This window comes from Emys orbicularis, chromosome 13, assembly GCF_028017835.1.
Source record: "Emys orbicularis isolate rEmyOrb1 chromosome 13, rEmyOrb1.hap1, whole genome shotgun sequence".
In the NCBI taxonomy this organism is placed as follows: Eukaryota; Metazoa; Chordata; order Testudines; family Emydidae; genus Emys; species Emys orbicularis.
Window position 1 is genome coordinate 34943386 of NC_088695.1, and position 21204 is coordinate 34964589.

Consider the following 21204-nt stretch of genomic DNA (forward strand, 5'->3'; position numbering starts at 1 on the left):
TTCAACCTCCCTCCTGAATTGGGGCTAGGGAAGAAGACGAGATCTGTAAAATCAGATGCAAATCAGCAAGTCGGCCTCTTCAGATGTTTTTGTATAGTCTATTATATATAAATATATATCTATTCAAAGAAACCTATATTTTTAGCACAATCAGTAGAGTAGCTTTTTGATGGGACGGCAGTGGAAATGAGGTTTTTTTCTGTGCTGTATAAAGACTAATGTTAATTGTTCTGCAAATTAAAAATGAAGCGTGTCAAATGTTTATTGTAACAAAATATGCAAAGGAAAATTCCTACATCAGAAGCAATGAATTTCTTTAAGGATCGAGAAAAGGATGAAGACAGGAGAGAAGGAGAAGAGACTTGGCTTTCTCCAGATTGTGCTCTTACTTATTTTTGTATCCTGAACTCCTTGCCTTGAGTCACGAGCGACTGTATTTGCTGTAAGGCCTAGAATGGTGTCACTGTGAACCTGCTACATTTCTGAATGATTGACAAAACAATGTTCTATTTTCTGATCAGAAACTGTGAACCGAAAGCATCCCCTTCATCAGCCTGTATGTCAGGCTCTGAACAGCCTCTGCGACGATCCAGGAGACAAATCAAGTTATGGGTGATTAAGGACCAAGCCTTCTTCTCCCTCAGCGAGACAGCTGTGATCAAACGTTGCTTTCTTTTGGAATTGTTATGTTGGGGTTTCCCATGCAGGGGGATGCTCACCCGCTCTTGGTGATTTTGTATTTTATTTAAACGAATGTTCTTGTATGGGACTAACGAAAAATGAAATCTGGATCCGGGGCTCAGTCAGGGAGTAAGAGGCCAAAGACTGTGTGTGCAACAAACATTAGTTACGAACAAAAGCAGAGTTTAGAATCCTTTCTCTGCCTTACCTAACGTGTCCCCTTTACTCTGCTCCTCTCCTAAAGTAATAATCAGGCTGACCACTTACCATCTCCAACCTGCTGCACAAAGGTTAACCAGTTAATTCTCACAGCACCCCTGCAAGGTAAGTATTATTATCCCCATTTTACAGATGGGGGTGACGAGGCAGGGATCAATTAACTGATTTGCCCAAGGCCTAACAGCACAGCCTCGCTCCCAGTCCTGTGACCATACTGCCTCTTAAAGGTGTGAAGGGGATGCCGGCAGGCTAAAGGTTTCTCCAAAGCAGGTAGAAAATATCATGGTGTTTTTGAGTGCCTGGAAAGGCAGAGCAAGGAGAGGCAAAGTGCCTGACTCCTTTCTCGAGACATTTAACAACCTGGGACCAGAGCCTCAGCTGGTGAAAATTGCTGTAGCTCCACTGACTTCAACAGAGCTATGCTGATTTACCTGCCGAAGATCTGCCCCTAATTGGTTTGCTAATGGGAGTGTGGACAGGTATCTGTGAAATATGCATAGGCAGCAAAGAAATATTATGGTAGTTAAAAATAAAAAATCTTGCTCAAACTTGAATTCAAGCTCTAGAGAATCAGATTCTAAGCCTCTCTGTTGGTACAGGCAATATAGTTAACGTAAACTAGCTGCTAGTTAGCAGAAAGATGAGGTTACTTTGGAGTGTGTTAGACTTGTTGAAAAACATAAAACTATAAACTTTTTTTGTTCGTTTGTTTAGAAACTATAGTAAGAATTTAGGAACCTTGATGTGAGCAAACTAACTTAGCTGGAGTCTAGTTGTCGTTTAAAAAAAATAGCCTGATTTAATGCTGGAAAAGACAACCCTTGTATTAACTAATGAATTAACTTGCATTCAAGGTCACAGAGGTCGGAAATGCAATGCATTGCATATGGGTTTTCAGGTACATAGGGCTGGATCCTCAGCTGGTGCAAATCGGCTTAGCTCCATTGAGGTCAATGGAGCGACTCACGCTTACAGCAGCAGAGGATGTTGACCCATTGATCTCCATACAGGTGGCTGCTGGAGTGGGGTGGAACTCTTAAGGTGTGTCTACACTTCAAAAAAAGACCTGTGGCTTGGCCCAGGTCCACTGGCTTGGGCTCAGGTTGCAGTGCTAAATATTGCAGCGGGAGCCCAGACTCTGAAACCCCATGAGGGGGATGGGTCTCAGAGCCTGGGCTCCAGCCCAAGCCTGAACATCCACACTGCAATTTTTAGCCTGACAGCAAGAGCCCTGCAAGCCCAAGTCGATTAACCTGGGCTCTGAGACTCATTGGCATGAGATTTTTTGTGCAGTGTAGATGTAACCTTAGGGTCCATGGTTTAGACAATGCTCCCCTGGATCTGGCAGACAATCAAAAGATACAAGCTGCAATGACTGCCAAATGGCTCCAGAGGGTTGGTCCCATTAGTCCTCCATAAAAATGAGGAAGTAGGGTTGGAATTTTAACCATCTCATGTACTTAGTGAACAACCTCCAAAAAACCTCTGCAAAAACTAATGGGGGTGCCCTCCACCAGCCGGCACTGCTCCGAGAGCTGGCTGCATTTCCACCTGGTGAGATATGGCTGCGTGGCTTTCATCTCCATTCCAAGGCTACTGGTGATCAGACTGGGCCTACTCTAGTGTTTTGTTTCTTTTTTGTAATGCTTCATTTTTTTTGTTTCTTTCTCCTGTTTTGGGGCCTGTTTCATACAGATGCTGGAAGAACTACAAAGATAAGTGTGCAATTTAACCTTTTTCATGGAAAGCTATTTACAATTAAAAAACATGTTTAAATGAAAAACTGGTTTTGCCTCCTTGTTTCCCTAATGCACTGATCTTGAGTCTCTTTCTGTCTAGTACTTATATGGCCCCCATTTACCATGGCAGCCAAACCCCTCACAATATAGTTAATGCATTTATTCTCACAGCACTCCTGTGAGGTTGGCCAGTGCGGTTGTCTTCATTGTATAGATGGGGAATGGTGGCACAGAGAGGCTAAATAACTTGCCCAAGGTAAGACCGAATGTCTGTGGTGGAATAGGGACTTCAACTCTGGTTTCCCAAGTCCAGAGAGTGCCCTAACCGCTGGACCATCTTTCTTCTCTTTTCATGGAAGTATAAGATTTTTAGGGATGGGAAAAGGACATCAATCTGAGGGATCAAGATGTAAAATGCAATATTATTATTATTTCTACTACAGTAACTAGGGGTCACAGAATGTAGGGGTCACCCAATGAAATTAATAGACAGCAGATTTAAAATAAACAAAAGGAAGTATTTTTCACACAATGCACAGTCAACTTGTGGAACTCCTTGCCAGAGGATGTTGTGAAGGGCAAGACCATACCACGGTTCAAAAAAGAACTAGATAAGTTCATGGAGGATAGGTCCATCAATGGCTATTAGCCAGGATGGGCAGGGATGGTGTCCCTAGCCTCTGTTTGCCAGAAGCTGGGAATGGGCGACAGGGGATGGATCATTTGATGATTACCTGTTCTGTTCATTCCCTCTGGGGCACCTGGCATTGGCCACTGTCAGAAGACAGGATACTGGGCTAGATGGACCTTTGGTCTGACCCAATATGGCCGTTCTTATGTTCTTAATGTCTAAGGGCTCTCATGGGTTGAGAAGAAAAGCTTGGAAATATGACCTAAGTGTGCCTGAATCTGCAGAGATCCTGCAATAGTAGCTCTGTGGAGTGTGAACTGCCTCATTCATCTTAATGGGGTGTTAACACCAAGACTCATTGGGTTGGGAGGCTTGGCTGATGTTAACCCCAGCAGAACTGTGTGTGTGTGTGTGTGTGTGTGTGTGTGCGTGTGTGTGTGTGCGCATGCAAGGGCCACCAAAAGTGCCACAGGCTCAGACCACCCAACCAGGTATGCCTCAGTTACTGGGATAAGTCCTGGGAGATGCCCCTGCTGCTGCACTTGTCTGAGGGTGAGGAGAGGGGACCCCTGCAGGGAGCAGAAACTCCTGGGAGGGAAAGTAGGGCCCCATGCCACTGTTCCAACCTCTCTGGTATGGGTGAGGGGCCCCCATGTCACTCAAAGTGAGGAGATGGGGCCACAGCATGGGGTGGAGCCAAAAGAGGTCTTGTGTCTTGGTGGGTCTAGGCCCCCGTATTGCCTTAATCTGTCTGTACAGTATCAACACGTAGTAAGAATCAGTGCTGAAGACGTTACCGTCTAACAACTAGACAAAAGAAGGATTATTCTCCCCAATTTACAGCTGGGGAACTGAGGCACAGAGAGGTGAAGTGACATGCCCAAGATGATAAAGGGAGTCTGTGGCAGAGCTAGCATCTGAACCCAAATCTCCTGAGTCCTAGTCGCATGTCTTAGCCCCAAGAGCACCCTTCCGCCTCACCCATTCCTCTTCTCCTGATAGGACCCGTGCTCCTGTTGATGTCCAAGGCCATCAGGGTTGCCTGTAATTAGAGGTTCTGCAAACCCACGTATGAGATGTCTGGGTTTCATTGCTCCAACGGGAAACATTTTCACCCACTCTGGTCTGGGAACTTTCACTCCAGGGGAGAGCAGAAGAGGCAACTTTCCAAACACAAAGAGCTAGGGCCCAAAGTCTTTACACAAGCAAACTTCCATTGGGCCAAATCTTGAGGTCTTTTAACTCAGTCCTTCCTCTGTTGGAACATCCACTGACCTCGAAGAGACTTTCACCTGAGTGATTTGGCCCACATTTTGCGCACACATATTTTTGAGACACCCATGATGCCCAGCACTGGAAACTAATCTCTCAATGGTCAGTTCATTGAGGGACTCACCCAGCTGGCTGGAAGTACCATATACACCTTTTTCTTTTAATACTCTAATGGAGAGGAAGGACCATAGATGGTAACCAGGAGATCTGGACCACCAGGAATATGTTAAAGATGTCCATGGAGCAGCGGGATGGCCCAGTTTTGGTAGCTGTAATGATGTTTTTCCATCTAGACTTCTTACAGTACAGAGATGTGTGACTGTTTATTGGCAGGGGAATTGTAAGACACTTGGGAGTAATAAGACTAAAAACACTTTTAACAAACAATAGTTCAGACCAGAAGATATTATATGTCCTTATTGAGTTCAAACTGTCTCCTCTAGGTCCCATAGCTGCCACCAGGGAGGAGCCATTCAACTTAATACTAGGGGCTCTCTCTGAGTTTTGCCCTGATCCCACTTTATTTTGCCAGGGCAGAGAAAGGAGCATTTAGCGCCCCACATCCTCAAAAATTAACTGGATGGAAGTGGGGTTCAAGGGTGAGGCTCTGGTCCCCTTGAAAGCAACTGGATCCGCAGAAGCCCGTTCTAAGAGCGGTTGTGGTGGGAAATGCTTCCTGTCGCTCAAAGCCAGCCAGCCCTTCAGAGCAAAAGAAAAGCCCCAGCAACCCAGGGAAGGAGGCCATGAGCTGGGGAGGGTGGGGGAACTACACAAAAGAGACGGTAACAGATGAAACCACTTGAGGTTAATTACACTGAGAAGCAATTGGCTCCACAAGGATGTTAGAGGCAGGGGGAAAAAAACTTGAAAGGCTGGGGAGGGTGAACTCTTCATGACCTTGGAGGTGTGCAGAGGCAGGTTATTCGGGGAGCTGAGCCCAGCACATGGTGGGGATGGTGAGGCTATCTTTACCTAGGGGCAGAGGAATGGGACAACAGTGGGTGAGGGAGCACAGCCAGCCACAGAGAGCAAAGGGACATGGATGATTTTGCATAGAATGTTTTCAGTATCATTTCAATTTGACCTGGCCCCATTGGCTGCTGCCTGATCCCCAGGGCCTGATGGCCCCAGGGGTTGCTGTCTGATCGCTTGGCTCAAGGTAAGATTTTTTTTTTTTTTTTTTACTAGCTGCCCTCTAGGTTGGGTCAACCTGAGGGCAACTCGTTTAGTCTCAGTCCTGGCTAATGCGTCCCTGAAGAGCAGTGGGAATTAGAGCCAGGAGGAGGGTGACACGGAGAATGAGTGCCTTCGTTAAAAACAACGCGGATCAGCTGCATCAGCTCACAGGCGAGGAACAAAAAGCAGCAGACGGTGAAGAGGGAAGGATGAGGCCAAGCGGCTCAGCACTGCCGTGCAGGTAGTCCAGGGCTAGGTCTCTAGTCTTGGGCTGGGGAGGCCTGGGAGCACTGGAGGCACGTCCAGTTGCTCAGCCTTATCCTGCAGCCCTGAGGGGCTCCAAAGGGAGCCAGGGCCGTGCGCCTAGAACAGAAGGCAGGCGTTTGTTACAGAGGAGCCTTGAGAACAGGGGTATAAAAGCAGGCCGAGGGGACATGAAAGGGCACCTGTGTGCCCTGACAGAGATGGGGGACCTTCCCCACCCCCCAGAATACACTGAAAGTCCAAAGTCAAGGGCAAAGGCAATATTCTTTATCCTTTAACATCGAAGGATCCTAGAATGTTTTTCAAACAGCCTGGGATGGCAAGCACAGCCTGGTCTGTGTAATAAACAGCCAGTGTCTCTTTAAAAATCTGTGTTCCTGGTTCTTTAAAAAAAAAAAAAAATCTATTGGGTGCATAGATGCAGGGTAAAGGCCCTTGACCAGAAACCCTTCTGCCACCACCCCCTTGATCTTTGGCACTAACTTTCTCTCTGCAGAGCCAGTGCATTGGCACCACCCATAATGCACCTGCATCAGCTACTCTCCCAGCACCACCAATCCCTGCACCAGGGCCCTATAGAAAGAGAGCAGCTTCTACTACCAGCAGCACTCCTCCTAGCAGGAAGGGTGGAGCCATCTCACCATTGACTGCAGTTGGTCCTCCATGCAGCAGAATCAAAACTAGCATCCAAGGTAGGTGTCCTGGTGGGGGAGATAAAGGCTGTGCATGTGTTGGACACTGGTAAGAGGGCACTAAAAGAGAGAAGGCGTGGAGGGTCTTTAACCTGATCTGGAGGGAGCGCAAGGCAATGGCTCACACACCAGATGACTTAAGCCACCATAGCTTGCCCCTCTGTTCATCTCAAATGGTCCTGAAGCATGGATCATAGAAGGGATCTTGAGAGGTCATCAAGTCCAGCCCCCTGTGCTAAGGCAGGACCAAATAAACCTAGACCAGGCCTGATAGGTAACTGCACACATGGGAATCCCACTGAAATGCAGCCACCTCTGGGAGGTAGGGGGAAGCTGCTAACTAGAACACAGTGGCAAAAGGGGGAGTTTGGCCAAGCCATAGCCATATTCTTAAGAAAAGAGCAATGAGGATTATAATGTTCATGCAAAGCAGACAGAAGCTTGGTTTATAACTTTTGGTTCAATCGCAAGTGAGATTTGGTGGGTTGTTTTTTTTAAAGTCCCAAACTGCTGGAGTCCTGTTATCATGTAAGAATCTCAGCTTTCTTTTTTGTTGGTTTGTTTTTCACAGTGCGTTTCTAGTTCTTGTCGTTGTGAGAAAAGGTTAAAAGCATGACCCTCAAAGGGTTAAAACCCAGAAGGCAAATAAAAAGATCCCAGCTTTGACTGTTTCTTAAAATCTCCTGAGTTTGGGGGAGGGGAGTGACTTCTGATTTTTTGACTGCTCAGTGTCAGCCATGCTGTTAGAAACAGGGCCATGTGAAGCAGCCCTTTTTAGCTTTTGCAAGAGGCAAGCTGCTTGCTTTTGTTCAACCCCCCCTTGAAACAGATGAGCATTTTGCATGGATGTGGAAAATTTAAAGGGATGACAAACATAATGCCCCAATAGGAGATGTGGGCCTTTAAAGTGTGGGGGGGGAGGGGGAGAGAAGGGGGAGCACAAGCAAGATCTGAAACCACCACATTTAGTTCAGCTGTGAAACCAACAAAACAAACTTCCAAGCAAAATTTTTTTCAATGGGTTTTTTTTACAGCAGCCAGAAGATGTATGACTAATGTGTGTGTAGGGGGAGGCCTCAGCAGACGGGGACAATACTGTAGTAACCAGGGAGAGGGGAGGGCTTGGAGGTCTTTTCTTCCATCAAAGCTTGGAGCTTTCTTCCAGCCAAGGAGATTGAGAGAAAGAATGCAAGACAATAAACTTTCTCCCTGGGTTGTAAACTTTGCCCTCCAATGCAGGCTAAAGAGACTGGGCTGCCTTTTACAAAGCGCTGTGTGTACTCAGTGAGAAAAGGAGAGAGAGAGAGAAAGGAAGGTCAAGGCCCCTTCAGAGCCTGGCCTGTCCAGGCTTGCCTGGGAGAGCGTGATTTTCAAACACTGCAGCTTGCAGCCTGGCCTCTTTCTCTCCCATAGATCCCACTGCTTCAATCCGTTCCCGGGGCAGTGGCGCGTTCTCCCCCCACCCCCCTGCTCCTCTCCACCCCCACTCACACACAAATGCTACAGTGAATTGCAAAACTAACTAGCCAAATGGGAAAGTGGGGGAGTGTATTGGTTTATTTAGCCAGGCAGGCTCCCAGTGAGGCTTGGGACATCTCTGCAGGGGCTAAAAGGCTGTTTGCCAGTTTGACTAGCTGCTGCCCATGCCAATACACTTGCAAAGAAAACTGCAGCACATGTCCTGATGGCAGCAACACCATCTAGCATATCCTATAGGTGCTGCCCGGAACAGGGCCAGACCTGGACTCCCCCCTTAGCCTTCTCTGCCCAGAGTCCTGCTGAAATCAATGGTGTTACGCCATGTTTGGTTCAATGACTCTTCTACTGTTTTCTCTCTCTCTCCTTAAACTTTTACAGCCCCCTGGTATCTGGTCATCTGCCTTTCCACCTCCTCCCTCTCTCTTATGTCTCTCCTTTACTATCTTTCTTGTGTTTCTCTTCTCTTTCCCCTTCCTTTTACCCCTCTCGCCAGGTGGCAGTGTAGAGACAAGGACTTCTGTGCCTCCGTGACATCCCCTGAGATCCAAGGGTTTTGGGGGGCAAACCCCCTGCCTCTTCACTGGGGAAAACCCCCACACCTGCAATGGGAGAATTAAGGAGAGACTTTGCAGAGTCAGAGAGTTCCCATCCTCCTGCATGGGTTGGTCTTGTGTGGTGGAACGTGGGCCCTGTCCCTATGGGAACTAGAAAAACCTCTTTATGCAGAGGTAATGGACTCATGAAGGCAGCATTAGAAGTGTGTTAGTACAATAAGGACTTTAATGGTTACAAATATTAGTGACTGAGGAGTACGTACACAGGTTGGGATGACCTGGTCTCCTTCCATCCTGGCTATTATGATGCTACTACAAATAGAATCGACTGGCTTGCTAGATTAGTATACTGAACCCAGACGCAGCTGTGTAGCTTCAGCTGAAGTCAATAGGAACGGTGCATGTATCAACAGACATGGGCTCCAGGGCCTGATTCTGTGCCCCGAACTGGGTATCGTCAATTTCACCAGTGCAAAGTGGGTGTGAAATGCAACCCTTCCAATGGGGGAAGTGTATTAATTACATCCTGTGTGCACTCACTTTGTCCAGGTGCAGCTGGCCACACAAGAGAACCAGACCGGTAGTCTTTGCTTCCACTGCACTGTCTTTCCATATCATGTCCTATTCTATTACTGCCAATTATTCCCTGCTCAGGGAAAGCCACTAATGTAAATAGCCACTTAGTTGTCGGGGCAGGGTTAGACAGATCCGTGGTTAGAACGCGAGCAGCGGATCTCTGCCTGAGCGCCTGGCTGTCACTGGTGGATCTCATCAGCAATAGCAACAGCAGAAAACGTAAGAACTGTCGAGGCCAGACATAGCCATGGGTGTTGGGTGGAGTTATTTCAGTCCACTGAACCATCCTCCATGGTTCCTATGGTTTTGCTGAAAAGATTTAAAAGAAAGCTCCTGCCTGTTCTGAAGGAGATGGGGGATTAGCCGGATTCCTGGGTTGTCAAGCTCGTAGCTAAATCCCCACTGCACTTCAATTGGAGATGGTACATTTCCTCCTATCCTGTAGTGTTACTGTGGACTCTGAGGCCCTGATCCAGAAATAACACTTAAACACATGCCTCACTTTAAGCCCACAAACAGGCATTTGGGATTTTGCTTAAACTGACTCAAGAGCTGAAGAGTTTTGCTAGACTGAGGCCTTAAAAAAACAAAAACAAAAAAAATCCCCCCCCCCCCCCCCCAAAACTGCCATGCTCCATCCTAGAGGTGGCTGCATTTCAGGGATGCAGGAAGCGATCCTTCTTTGTAAGTGTGCGGAAGGGAAGCTGGGCAAATCTGGTAAGCCTTCATTCTGGCTAAACTTCTCTGAAATCATGGAGCCAAATACAGGTAATAAGCACCTGTGACTCCTGCAGAAACCAGTGGATGCCTTGGCTGGGTAAGGAGCTTCAGGGATTACTTCAGAGTTTATGCAAAGTTTGTGGAGTGTCTAGGGATGAAAGGATCCAGGCATCAATGCCAGCCATTAGGATCATCACAATCATTCCTTTATTATTTATTTCCCATATTCCCCCAGATGTCCCTTCATCTATCATCCTTTCTTAATGGGCAAACAACAACACCTCAAACCAATCTCCCGTTCACAGAGGGAACATATACACATAAGCCCTTCTTTTCTCTCCTTTTCTTGCCTTCTCTTTCATTGAGCTGGGGGGCTGGCACAGAGCCAACCTGGCAACAACCTGCTTTCACTTGCTAATCATTCTAAATATTGAAAATCAACGCTCAGAATAAACAGCTCAGAGATTGGGGCTCTCTCTAGTCTGTTTGGAAATGCTAATCTACCCAGCTTTTGTTTTCCTTGTGTGGATTTGATGCCTTGTGTTCTGAGGAGGTCACAGCTGATGGCCCCCCTGTCCCCTTATTTTTTCTCATCATGAAAATTCAGCCAGTTTTAACATACTAGACTGGGAGGGGAGGGGGGCAGGATATAAAAGGAGGGAAGGGAATGAACACGCTTTGCATAGCAATGAACGAACCTCCAAAGTTTGGGAATTCAGGTTCCCAAATAAGCATCCAGAAGTTCAAATGCTTTATCCAAACGTCCCCGTGTCTGCAGAATTGGCCAAGAAATTTAATGGGAAGATTTCTGGTGAAGTTTCTGGCATTTCCGCTTTGAATGGCAAGTCCCACAGGTAGGAGTTCAGGTCCAGGGCTGAGATTTGAACTGCTCCGAAGTTTGAGAGCATCTGGGTGCAGGACACCTACCGGAAGAGAGAAAACTCACCCAAGGCTTGGACAAAGGGCAGCTGTCCCAAGTTCAACCCATGAAAGACGGAAGTGATGCTGATCTCAGGAAGCTAGACTGGATCATTGTCATGGTCCCTCTGGCCTTAGACTCTTTCAGTCTAGGTATGAAGGAGGAAGCACCCTGAGGAGCTGCCAGTATTTTATCCTCCCCAGTCACTGAGGGCATCGGACCAGGCATCTCAAGATGACACTTCAGACCTAGCTACTCTGTCTCCCCAGGAGGGTTTTGCCACCTTCTCTCAGATGGAGACTGGGTCATAGTTGTCCATGGTTGTGTCACCTCCAGGTCAGACTATTGTAACTTGTTCGATCTGAGGTTGGATGCAGCTGCTAGAGAGAGGCTGAAGGGTCCAGTGGGCAGCAGCTACCCTTGTTTACAGCAAAGAGTGATGTTAACACCTCACAGCTAGGCTTTGCAAATGCTACTGGCTCCCAGTTTGCTTCATAGGCCTGGGGCCGGATTATTGGTTAAGCCGAACCTGCACTCAGTGTAGGAACGGAGGTGGGGGAGGAAGCAGGGAAGACGGTTGAAGCCTAGAGCCCTTTATATGACCAGAATAGCATAAAGGAAAAGCAAACCCACAAGGCACTTCACTTGGATCCCAGTTACTTTGCAGGACCATTCTACCCCCCATAATCACCCAAGACAACCGCACTCCTCCGGGGTGAGAGGCCCAGGTTCGAACTTGGGACAAAGGGCCCTGGCGTCTGGAACTCCTTGTCAGAAGATTGTGCCCTAATGGGGTTCAGATCCCAGTACAAAACACAACTCCTCAGTAACTCAGCCGCCCGCGTTGCCCCATAGCAGAGAGCGAGAGCAGGCTTCTGGGCTGCTTAATTCCATGCGGTGCTTGGGAGCCAGCTGGCACTAGGAGTAAGGGGGGCAGGTAAGTGCTTGAAAATCTGATCTCTAAAATAGGGGTGGGTGGGACATTTTCCCTTCCTGCCCCTACCTCCCATCCCCACCGCTCACAATGAGCTAGGTGAGGTGAGTGTCATTATCCCCACAAAAGAGCTGGGGAAACTGAGGCACAATGCAGGGCAGTGACTTTGCCCAAGATCTGGAATGGACCCAGAGCTCTCGAAATATATACATTTTAAATGCAGTGACAGATTAAGGTGCAGCCCTCACTGATTTTCTCTCCCCCCCCCCATCCCCACTTTTTTTCTAGCTGCACTCCCTTCCTGCTAGTCCTGTAGCCTCCACGTCCTCTTCTGCTCGTGTCCTGTTTTCCAGTCCCCTAATCGTGAATATATTTCCCAGCATCACCCACTGTCTCCCTTCAGGGAGTGTTTTGGGGACTCTGGCTTTTTTCACTGAGCCTGGCTGTTTCCAGCCATCGCTGCCTGCGACAGTGGTTTGAGATGGGCAGACGAGGAGGCTCTTCCCCAGCCTTGTGCCATGATGGCACCTATGCCAGCCGCAGCGTATGTGTGTGTCCTACCAAGCACGGAGCCCCAGGGAACCCATCTACTCCACGGCTGTTATTATTACCTTTCCCTTCTCTCCCTCCCTGGAGAGGCCAGAGAGGTAAACAAATATAAACAACGTCCATGGCACCCAGCCGTTACAGGCTGACGTTCCTCTCAGCTGCAGCGGGGAATGCGAGACAATGGGCCGGCAGGTCGGGGCATGCCCGTGAAAAGAGAAAGGAGCTTGGAGAATTAGGCCAGCATTGACCCGAACCAACAGGTGCAACCAGCCCCTTTCAGCTCTGCCTCGGACAATGTGTAAAGGCTGTCAGGAGAAGATTGCTGTGAATTCCAACCCCCCTCCTCCAGCCCCCTAACCCAGGCCCAGGTAGTTCGCATTCTTCCTGCAAACCGCAAACTCAGGAAGGTGGGGAGCTGCGGGCTAAGAGGCCTGATGTGGGCGGGGGGGGGGGGGGGGAGGAGGAGGGAGAGGCCTTGCAGAAAAGAAAATGCCACCAATGACTCTGCAAAGCCAGCAAGTGTTAGGGCTTTTGGTACCTAGAAAGGGGGTTTAACCCCTCACTGCTGATGCTCTGCATGTGTGTCCTGAATAAGTCACTTTGCCTTGCGTATCCATTCAAGAGATGGGCGAGGGGGAATCTATTGAAAGAGCAGCTCAGGTCAGAGAAGTGCCCCTGGTACCTCCTTATGAAACCGATCCAGTATTGATAACCCCTAGTGTTCAAACAGCAGGAGCCCGGGCTCCAAAATCACGAGATTGCCTTAAAAATCCTGAGATTTTTTAACAATAAATGTTGGGTTCTTTTTATTTTACTTCTGGGTTTTGAGCCTTTAGGGCAGGCGTGGCCAACCTGAGCCTGAGAAGGAGCCAGTGTACATTTCCAAAGAGCCACAGTAATACGTCAGCAGCCCCCAATCAGTTCTCCCCCCTCCCGCCGCTCCCAGGGCCTCCCACCCACCGGCAGCCCTGCCAATCAGCGCCTTCCTCTCCCTACCAGCTATTTCGTGGCATGCAGGAGGCTCTGCAGCCATGAAGGCTAGGAGCTTAACTTTTAAAAAGTGAAAGCTGAGATTCTCATGTAGTTACTTGTCTCCGGGAGCTGGGCCTTTAAGAAAAATATCAGCTACCACAAGAGTTGCCAATCCTACAGGATCTACTTCCTGTGGGCCTGCTACTCCACTGGCGTTCACCTTGAGTAGGCACCTTCAACAGTGCTAACTCTATGCCCAGGTATACATGGCTACGCAAGGTACAGAGCAGTGGAGAATCAGGCCCAGGGTGGATTCAAAGGAGAATCAGGTTCAACCCCCCTTTGCAGTTGGGGTAAGATTGGTTCCAAACCTGAACTTTGCAGCTGGCCCCTGTTCTTTGAAATGATCCAAACCAACCCCTTGGAGCCAACCACCCTGAACTCTGGGAAACTTTAGACCTGCTTCTAATTCATAGTCCCGGCTGCTTTCCTGCCTTATGAAAATAGGTTTCTGCTGGGTTTTACACCTGTTAGTCTTGCAGAGAATGAGCTGGATTCTATTTTGGCTTGTGCATCATCATCAACAGAGGAGTCCACTCTTTTTGGATGGAGAACATTACTGGTGTTGGTGCACAAGCTACAACAACCCAGCATGACTTTCATAGAATCATAGAATATCAGGGTTGGAAGGGACCTCAGGAGGTCATCTAGTCCAACCCCCTGCTCAAAGCAGGACCAATTCCAAACTAAATCATCCCAGCCAGGGCTTTGTCAAGCCGGGCCTTAAAAACCTCCAAAGAAGGAGACTCCACCACCTCCCTAGGTAACGCATTCCAGTGCTTCACCACCCTCCTAGTGAAAAAGTTTTTCCTAATATCCAACCTAGACCTCCCCCACTGCAACTTGAGACCATTGCTCCTTGTTCTGTCATTTGCCACCACTGAGAACAGCCAAGCTCCATCCTCTTTGGAACCCCCCCCTCAGGTAGTTGAAAGCAGCTATCAAATCCCCCCTCATTCTTCTCTTCTGGAGACTAAACAATCCCAGTTCCCTCAGCCTCTCCTCATAAGTCATGTGCTCCACACCCCTAATCATTTTTGTTGCCCTCCGCTGGACTCTTTCCAATTTTTCCACATCCTTCTTGTAGTGTGGGGCCCAAAACTGGACACAGTATTCCAGATGAGGCCTCACCAATGTCGAATAAAGGGGAACGATCACGTTCCTCGATCTGCTGGCAATGCCCCTACTTATACAGCCTAAAATGCCATTAGCCTTCTTGGCAACAAGAGCACACTGTTGACTCATATCCAGCTTCTCGTCCACTGTGACCCCTAGGTCCTTTTCTGCAGAACTGCTACCCAGCCATTCGGTCCCTAGTCTGTAGCAGTGCATGGGATTCTTCCATCCTAAGTGCAGGACTCTGCACTTGTCCTTGTTGAACCTCATCAGGTTTTTTTTGGCCCAATCATCTAATTTGTCTAGGTCCCTCTGTATCCGATCCCTACCCTCTAGTGTATCTTTCATGTCCCGGGAGGAGTTTGCAGGGCTAGTAGTTAGAAGTAAACCTTGTTGTGCTTGTAAACTGAGCACATTGCCCCTGGAAACCACTGAGACGGAATGAACATAGACCTCCCGATGCTGTTTACACATGGTCACTTTTCGGAATAGAATGGAGCTCTCAGGGCTCTGGCGCATCCCTCTTGTAGGATAAGGAATGAGTTTGAAACCATGGGACAGAACACCCTCCAGAGTTGTAAGGGTCTAAATGACCATGGCCACTAGTGACTGCTTTTTAAACCCAGCCCACCAGAATGAGAGCTTCCTCACCGTGATGGTGTCGGTGGGTCACCGTGCAAGCTCATGTCACAACTCAGTGATGATCATACATAGCATTTATATACCATTTTTCGTGCCATTGATCCCAGATTTCATATGTTTGTACTATAACGGCAGGAGTTGGTATTCTTACCTGTATTTTACAGGTGGGAAAAGTGAGGTACAGAGATGCTAAATATCATGCCCAAGAACCCACAGCCAAGCCATGAATCGATCCCAGTTTCCTGGTGCCTGACCCGCTGGACCATGACAAGCTAGCCTGGTTTGGTTTGAGGCCCCAGTCTCAGCTTGAGTGCCCCACACAAGCAGCTAGCCCCAGGCCAAAATGGCAGTAATGACGTGAGACCCCACTACTGTATCTGGAGACATCCAGCCACAGCAGGAAAAGTGCTCATGGGTGGATCTGCTATGTCGTTCTGTACTCGAACATCAAAATGCTGTAGCCACCCCGAGCCTGGGACCTTGGATATGAGCCTGGTTTTACAAATATTCCCAGCCCATGACTTTTTCCTGAGTTCTGATTGAACCTGTTTTGGCCTAGGCAGGGCCGTATTCAGAGGTGGGAGCAGTAAGGAGACAGCGTCAACATGGTGATTACAAAAGCCTGTGTCCTAGCCACACCAGCACTTACACTGTAGTTAGCACCCATGGCGCTGCACCATTGGGGAATTACAGCTGTTTGCTCGTGCAGAAGCAATCTCTGGGTGTGTGCGCCCATCTGCTTGTGCATGGGAGCAAAGAGATCTGTTCGTGTGGGTGTGCACACACTCTTTTGTAGACTAGAAGGATGGCGTGGGGGAGGACGTGAGAGATGGACACTGATGAATTGGCCGGAGGAATTTGAGAGGTGACCCCCATGGCCACAAGTGTACTGTGTTTGCGGGAGGTAATGGTTTGCTCCAGCAGCATTTGGTATGAGACACATTAACAGGGAGGAATGTATAAATATCCAAAGGTCACTGAGCTCCACTGGATGGAACGTGATTTGCAGTTACTTCCACCACGTTAAAGGAGCCTGCCATAACACTCAGACACTATGGTGAGGGGCGCGATAGGAAACCCCGGGAGAGAGAAAGAGGAGGAGATTCCGTCCCCTGGGAGTCAATGGCAAAACTTCACTAGGGCCAGAATTTCACCCAGAGCCTTCCATGCTCAAAAGCCAGGAGCTTCTGTGTGACAGAGGCAAATCCAAGCCATGCCTGCCTGCAATATAGAGACAGGATAAAACTGTAGCCCACATATTCTGCTGTTCCTCCTAACTCACTTGAAATTGGACCCTACTCCACTTGGCATCAGTGAGAGTCACATGGTTATATCCTTGCATATTGCTTCCAAAATGCACCCTGCATGGGACCTGTTCTTCTCTTTGCCTCTAAGGCACCATGCACAGCCATGGTACTTTTTAAAAACATAAGACAATAGATCACCGTTGCTCAGATGCTTTAGCACTGTGATTGAACTGGAGTAAAAACTGAAGCTCTGGCAACTCTAGGAGCCTGATTCTCAGTTACATGCTTTAAGGAGCCTTTACACTGCCAACTTTACAGCCACTTTAAGCACCTTTGTGCTGCCAGGATGATGCAAAGGGGCCTTAATATAACCGACAATCATGCCCTAGAAGTTTATGGTGTTGATTTCGACCTGTGAAACCCCAAATGGCTGGATCCTGGCTGCCTCTCTCCCTTTCTGATTCATGGGCCTGCTCTGTGCACAAGAATTGCACTGATCTGTTGCTCAATTGATTTAGTTAAATTGGTGTCACCCCATTGGGTGGGCCCTCTTAACTCAGCAGGTATCAATTTAGGTTCCAATTTGAGTGTGAGGTCAGGCCGCAGTCTCTGGAACTAGTAACAACAAAAAACAAATGAGCAGATAAAAACAAAGGGAAAGTGTTAGAGGAGGCTCTAGTGGACAGGGAAATAATAATCCTTTTCCTCCAGAGATCTCTCAAATTTACAGGAGGGGAAATTGAGGCACAGAAAGATGAAGTGACTTGCCCGGGGTCATACAATAAGTCAGTGGCGTTGACCGGAATAGAACCTAGGACTCCTGATTCCCCCTCTAGTGCTATATCTACTGGCGCCTGTTGCCTCGTCAATGAAATGAGATGTGTTCACCAGCCACAGGACAGGGAATGTGGCAGACAAGTCAGTGGTTACGATGAAGCTGAGGAATGAGAAGAGCTGGCAGTTTGGACCCACTTTGCAGAGTAGTTTATTTTAAAACTGCAAACACTAGGAAAATAAACACCCATCTCTATGGCTGTCTGAAATTTGATTTCCCTTACTGTGATGCCAAAGTCTACTTGATCTATAGATATCAGGGTTGGAAAGGTCATCCTGGACTACTTTTTCCTGCCCTCTGGGTCACTGCAGGATGGGACATAGATTTGCACAGCGATGGACATTGTGATTCAGCATCTCACCTAACATAAAATCCAGGTAGCACCAGGTGCGGTAGCTACTCTACATGCGGGACCAGATCCTGCCCTCACTCACACTCATGCAACCAGTGATATCAGACTCTCTCTTTCAAGTCTGGTTGGGAATTTCCTTCCATAGCATTTTGGATCAGAGACCTTCAGACCTTTCTTGGCTTGTGCACATGGGATTTGGGGCAGTTATTAGCATCTCATTCTTCTCTTGTATAGGTTGGCTTCTTGGTGGTGCCAGGAACCCTGGCAGAAACCTGGCTCTAAGGAGAAAGGCGAGTGGGGGAGGGGTTATTTCTAGCCTCCCAAATCTCTTCATCGCTGCCTGCTGATGGGATCTGCCTGTGCTCCTGGACCTTGGACAGCATAGCTGGAGGATTCAGAGTTGCAGGGGGCCGAACACTAAGTAAACACTGTAAAGCGTAGGCTAGTTAATCCTGATCATTCATTTACAAATAGTCATTTAGGGACCACTATGCAGGCAGCTATCAGTGCAGAGGGAAGGCTTTCCCAGCAGGACCGTAATTCCCTGGGCAAATAAAGCCCAGGGGAGGGAGACCACAGCTTGGGCCTGTAATGCACTAGTTGGGGTTCATTCTGGGATATCAGCCTGGGCTCTTCCTCAGGGGCCAGCCAAGAATATTTTGTCATAGGGAGCTAATCCACATACAGGGCCTCATCCTGTCACTGCTGGAGTTTTGCCATTGACTTCAATGACCACAGGAGCAGGGCCCTGGATGATGGATTTTCAGCTTCTCCTGAGGGATCCCATTGCTAACTAGTCACTCAGAACCCACGGTACTGATGGTAACACTCTGGCTAAATAGGTTGTGTTCCCCTCTAGTGGCTGATCCACAAAGAGGATAACCGCCTACTACTACTGCCATGAAGTCACTCCTCTATCTCTGTGATGGAGACCTCTGCGTTTCAGCTGAAGGTCTAGTTTCTATCTCCACTGGATGCCCATGGTGAGGGAATTGTTACACCAATAAATTGTAGAATTTAACTGCCTGGAGCCAGTGTGCCAAATCCTGCTCTCTATTCCACCCTTGCTCATTGGGAGACTAATAGCTATCACAAATCCCACACTTAGGGAGCACTGAGGGTCTTCGGTCTGAACCACGCTGGAAGAAAAGGTCCCAGCCAAATTTTAAAGAGTAGGAAAGTGAATCCCTTGCAAGTGCTCTGATCACTGGCCATGGCCTCTCTCAGCAGCTTACTGCTCATTAGTTTAAGTCCAGGTCAGTAGTATCCAAAACCCGCTACCTTCTCAGTCCTATTTGGGTTCCCGGGTCAATGAGTTTGTGGTCTCAGTTAATTTCCCAGGAGACGAAGGTCCCCCCCCCAAAATGCACCATCACCACAGGACTGAAGCACAAGATGCCATTGACGTGGCAACTGCACCACCCTCTTGCCCAGAGTTCAGTGGGAGATGGGGCAGTGGGAAGCTTGCACTGCTGCCTATGCTGTGCCTGCTCTGTGCATCACATTCTCCAGGGCTGCCTACCTAGCAAATCTCACCAGCACTACATTTATTTATACGCTGCCAGCGAGACTGAAGAGAAAGTCTGTACAGAACTTAAGCCTGGGGGAAACTATTTAGCAGGTGAGCCAGCAGCCATTACATATTGAGCTCCTGGACTTTGCGATTGCTCCCAGGTCCAGGCTGCTCTCTCATTGTCCCATCATGGTGCTGCCTTGGGACACCGCCTCTGCACCTGTCTTTTGTAATTCTGCTCCTCCCTTACATCTGCTCTGCCCAGGGCCTGACATCTCTTGCTGCTTCTGTCCCTAATTCTTGTCAACGGGGGGCCGGTGGGGGAGGGGACGCTTGATCCTAGCTACGGCATTTGGAGCAGGGAGTGGAGGAGAAGTGGACTTGGCCATCTCTTGATGCTTCATCCATTGTCTTCTCTCTGCTTTGGACCAGGCCCTTAGAGCCCCTGGGTAAATCTACACTGGAGCGGGAAGGTGTAATTTCCAGCTCGAGCAGATATACCTGCACTAGCTCTGATCGCACTAGCACACTACAAGTGGAGTGTAGCTGCAGCAGCACAAGCAGCAGGACAGGCTGGCATCCTGAGTACATACCTAGTTTCTTGTTGGGATAATACTCCGGACACTAGCCCCTCTCCCTCCACCATGGCTACACTTCTATTTATAACACAGTGGCTTGACCAGAGCTAGCGCAGGTATGTCTCCTCGAGCTGGAAATTACACCTCCAGCTCTAGGGTAGACGTGCCCTGAGTGAGACAGGTCTGAACCCCGAATTGGTGAGCACCTGCAACTCTCATGTGTGGGGCTCAGCACCTTGAGGTGGTTATAGGTGCCTGGCCTTGCCTGAATATAGCTTCAAGCTTCCAGTGAGATGTTGTTATAAACAACAATCCCAGAAGGGACTTTAACAGGAAGGATGGTTCCCTTCTAACATTTGCACCTCCAAATTCATGGACGCTCTCCTGCATGCACTCTGTCTGTCTTGCTCCCATACACACACCTGTATGCTTGCTCTCTCTTACACACACACACACACACACACACACACTTATTTTAACCCTGTGTCTGCAAGTGAAATCTGGATGACACAATGAAATGGATAATAGACTCTGTGTCTGTGGGTAAGATCGGGGGCGGGGGCGGCATGGGGAAGCGGTGGTTGGTGGCATTGGGGAGGTTGTTCCCACGCATTCTATCATTCTAGGGCATCAGGAGGTCACGCAGGAAGGGGAGGAGGAATCTGAGGTGGGGGAGTGCTTCCAATGTGGGACGTCCCTTCAAGCAATAATGAAGGTTTTGTAATTTTATGTTAATCCTGGCTGCTCTGGACTCTGTTCTCTCTCTCCTCTCCCACAGCAAATGCAAAAGCCTTTTGTAGACTTCTCACTGCCCTAATCTTTCCTCGTTGTAACATACTGGGAAACCTGGAATCTCAGCACTCAAAAGGGTATTGTCAAATTTCACATATACCGCTATATCTATCCACACGTGCTCCTCTGCAGTCATAGCATGCTTACATTGCTGTGTGTGTAGGACCTACGGGAACTGCAGCACTTTTTGTAGCATATTTAATTTTGCAGTAAAGAAGTAATCAGTTTTAAGCAAGAATCCTTCCATGATACTAGGAAGACATTTAACCATAATATAAGGGTAGGAAACCATTCACTTCTGGAGCTACTAATACTTGGTTTGTTTTGCCAGATTCTGATCAAAGCTATATCCTTTGCGTAGCAGCCCTTCGGAACGTGAGAGGGAGCACTGGAAATCGCTTCCGTTCCCAGCTCTCTCACTGAGTTACTGTGCGGCTCTAGGCAAATCACTTCATTGCTCTATGCCTCCGTTTCTCCATCTGTAAACTGGGCTAGCTATACCTTCCTGGGAGGCAGAATTCATAAATGTCTGAAGGGTGACCAGATGTCCCGATTTTATAGGGACAGTCCCGATTTTTGGGTCTTTTTCTTATATAGGCTCCTATTACCCCCCACCCTCTGTCCCGATTTTTCACATGTGCTGTCTGGTCACCCTAATATGTCTGCAAAGTGCCATCAGATCCTTGGATGGA